The sequence below is a fragment of the Triticum urartu genome, chromosome 3 (genome assembly GCF_003073215.2).
Source record: "Triticum urartu cultivar G1812 chromosome 3, Tu2.1, whole genome shotgun sequence".
NCBI lineage: Eukaryota > Viridiplantae > Streptophyta > Magnoliopsida > Poales > Poaceae > Triticum > Triticum urartu.
This window is the reverse complement of record NC_053024.1, coordinates 15,448,354-15,452,479: the sequence shown is the minus strand read 5'-3', so window position 1 is coordinate 15,452,479 and position 4,126 is coordinate 15,448,354.

Sequence of the window (4,126 nt, the reverse complement as noted above, 5' to 3'; positions counted from 1 at the left end):
TTGAGCAGATATGGATATATCTACTTGATGAAACATAAGTCTGAAACATTTGAAAAGTTCAAAGAATTTCAGAGTGAAGTGGAAAATCATCGTGACAAGAAAATAAAGTTTCTACGATCTGATCGCGGAGACAAATATTTGAGTTACGAGTTTGGTCTTCAATTAAAACAATGTGGAATAGTTTCACAAACTCATGCCACATGGAACACCACAGCATAATGGTGTGTCCGAACGTCATAACCGTACTTTATTGGATATAGTGTAATCTATGATGTCTCTTACCGATCTACCACTATCGTTTTGGGGTTATGCATTAGAGACAGCTGCATTCACGTTAAAAGGGCACCATCTAAATCTGTTGAGACGACACCGTATGAGCTGTGGTTTGGCAAGAAACCAAAGTTGTCATTTCTTAAAGTTTGGGGTTGCAATGCTTATGTGAAAAAGTTTCATCCTGATAAGCTCAAACCCAAATCGGAAAAGTGTGTCTTCATAGGATACCCAAAAAGTTACTGCTGGGTACACCTTCTATCACAGATCCAAAGGCAAGACATTCGTTGCTAAGAATGGATCCTTTCTAGAGAAGGAGGTTCTCTCGAAAGAAGTGAGTGGGAGGAAAGTAGAACTTGATAAGGTAATTGTACCTTCTCCCTTATTGGAAAGTAGTTCATCACAGAAATCTGTTCCTGTGACTACTACACCAATTAGTGAGGAAGCTAATGATGATGATCATGTAACTTCAGATCAAGTTACTACCGAATCTCGTAGGTAAACCAGAGTGAGATCCGCACCAGAGTGGTACGGTAATCCTGTTCTGGAGGTCATGCTACTTGACCATGACGAACCTACGAACTATGAAGAAGCGATGGTGAGCCCAGATTCCGCAAAAATGGCTTGAGGCCATGAAATCTGAGATGGGATCCATGTATGAGAACAAAGTATGGACTTTGGTTGACTTGCCCGATGATCGGCAAGCAATTGAGAATAAATGGATCTTCAAGAGGAAGACGGATGCTGATAGTAGTGTTACTATCTACAAAGCTAGAATTGTCGCAAAAGGTTTTCGACAAGTTCAAGGTGTTGACTACGATGAGAGTATCTCACTCGTATCTATGCTTAAGTCTGTCCAAATCATGTTAGCAATTGCCACATTTTATGAAATCTGGCAAATGGATAAACGAAACTGCATTCCTTAATGGATTTATTAAAGAAGAGTTGTATGTGATGCAACAAGAAGGTTTTGTCAATCCTAAAGGTGCTAACAAAATATGCAAGCTCCAGCGATCCATTTATGGACTGGTGCAAGCATCTCGGAGTTGGAATATACGCTTTGATAAGTTGATCAAAGCATATAGTTTTATACAGACTTACGGTGAAGCCTGTATTTACTAGAAAGTGAGTGGGAGCACTACAACATTTCTGATAAGTATATGTGATTGACATATTGTTGATCAGAGATAATGTAGAATTATTCTGCAAAGCATAAAGGAGTGTTTGAAAGGAGTTTTTCAAAGAAAGACCTCGTTGAAGCTGCTTACATATTGAGCATCAAGATCTATAGAGATAGATCAAGACGATTGATAAGTCTTTTTTATAAGTATAAACCTTGACAAGATTTTGAAGTAGTTCAAAATGGAGCAGTCAAAGAAAGAGTTCTTGGCTGTGTTACAAGGTATGAAATTGAGTAAGACTCAAAGCCCGACCACGGCAGAAGATAGAAAGAGAATGAAAGTCATTCCCTATGCCTCAGCCATAGGTTCTATAAAGTATGCCATGATGTGTACCAGATCTATTGTATACCCTACACTGTGTTAAGCAAGGGAATACAATAGTGATCTAGGAGTAGATCACTGGACAATGGTCAAAATCATCCTTAGTGGAATAAGGAAATATTTCTCGATTATGGAGGTGACAAAAGGTTCGTCGTAAAAAGTTACATCGATGCAAGTTTTGACACAGATCTGGATGACTCAAAGTCTCGATCTAGATACATATTGAAAGTGGGAGCAATTAGCTAGAGTAGCTCCGTGCAGAGCATTGTAGACATAGAATTCGCAAAAATACTTACGGATCTGTTTGTGACAGACCCGTTGACTAAAATTATCTCACAAGCAAAACATGATCACACCTTAGTACTCTTTGGGTGTTAATCACATAAATGATGTGAACTAGATTATTGACTCTAGTAAACCCTTTGGGTATAGGTCACATGACGATGTGAACTATGGGTGTTAATCAGATGGTAATGTGAACTCTTAGTGTTGAATCACATGGCGATGTGAACTAGATTATCGACTCTAGCGCAAGTGGGAGACTGAAGGAAATATGCCCTAGAGGCAATAATAAAGTTATTATTTATTTCCTTATATCATGATAAATGTTTATTATTCATGCTAGAATTGTATTAACCGGAAACATAATACATGTGTGAATACATAGACAAACAGAGTGTCACTAGTATGCCTCTACTTGACTAGCTCGTTAATCAAAGATGGTTATGTTTCCTAACCATGGACAAAGAGTTGTTATTTGATTAACGGGATCACATCATTAGGTGAATGATCTGATTGACATGACCCATTCCATTGGCTTAGCTCCCGATCATTTAGTATGTTGCTATTGCTTTCTTCATGACTTATACATGTTCCTATGACTATGAGATTATGCAACTCCCGTTTGCCAGAGGAACACTTTGTGTGCTACCAAACGTCACAACGTAACTGGGTGATTATAAAAGAGCTCTACAAGTGTCTCCAAAGGTACATGTTGGGTTGGCGTATTTCGAGATTAGGATTTGTCACTCCGATTGTCGGAGAGGTATCTCTGGGCCCTCTCGGTAATGCACATCATTAAGCCTTGCAAGCATTGCAACTAATGAGTTAGTTGCGGGATGATGTATTACAGAACGAGTAAAGAGACTTGCCGGTAACGAGATTGAACTAGGTATTGGAGATACCGACGATCGAATCTCGGGCAAGTAACATACCGATGACAAAGGGAACAACGTATGTTGTTATGCGGTCTGACCGATAAAAGATCTTCGTAGAATATGTAGGAGCCAATATGAGCATCCAGGTTCCGCTATTGGTTATTGACCGGAGACGTGTCTCGGTCATGTCTACATTGTTCTCGAACCCGTAGGGTCCGCACGCTTAAGGTTACGATGACAGTTATATTATGAGTTTATGCATTTTGATGTACCGAAGTTGTTCGGAGTCCCGGATGTGATCCGGACATGACGAAGGAGTCTCGAAATGGTCGAGACATAAAGATTGATATATTGGAAGCCTATGTTTGGATATCGGAAGTGTTCCGGGTGAAATCGGGATTTTACCGGAGTACCGGGAGGTTACCGGAACCCCCCGGGAGGTATATGGGCCTTAGTGGGCCTTAGTGGAAGAAGAGAAGAGGCAGCCAGGGCTGGGCCGCGCGCCCCTCACCCCTAGTCCGAATAGGACAAGGAGAGAGGGGGCCGGTGCCCCCTCCTTCTCTCTCTCTCTTTTCCCACCCCACGAATCCTATTCCAACTAGGAAAGGGGGGGAGTCCTACTCCCAGAGGGAGTAGGACTCCTCCTGGCGCGCCACACCTTGGCCGGCCGGCCCCCCTCCCTTGAACCTTTATATACGGAGGCAGGGGCACCCCTAGAGATACAAGTTGATCCACGTGATCATACTCTTAGCTGTGTGCGGTGCCCCCTTCCACCATAGTCCTCGATAATATTGTAGCGGTGCTTAGGCGAAGCCCTGCGACGATAGTACATCAAGATCGTCACCACGCCGTCGTGCTGACGGAACTCTTCCCCGACACTTTGCTGGATCGGAGTCCGGGGATCGTCATCAAGCTGAACGTGTGCTAGAACTCGGAGGTGCCGTAGTTTCGGTGCTTGATCGGTCGGGCCGTGGAGATGTACGACTACATCAACCAAACGCTTCCGTTGTCGATCTACAAGGGTACGTAGATCATACTCTCCCCTCTCGTTGCTATGCATCACCATGATCTTGCGTGAGCGTAGGAATTTTTTTGAAATTACTACGAAACCCAACACCATCTTCTTCCTCTATCTCACTTTTGCTGTGATTTTCGATCTCCTTGCTCAAAGCACCTCTCGCAAAACTGCTTGGGGAG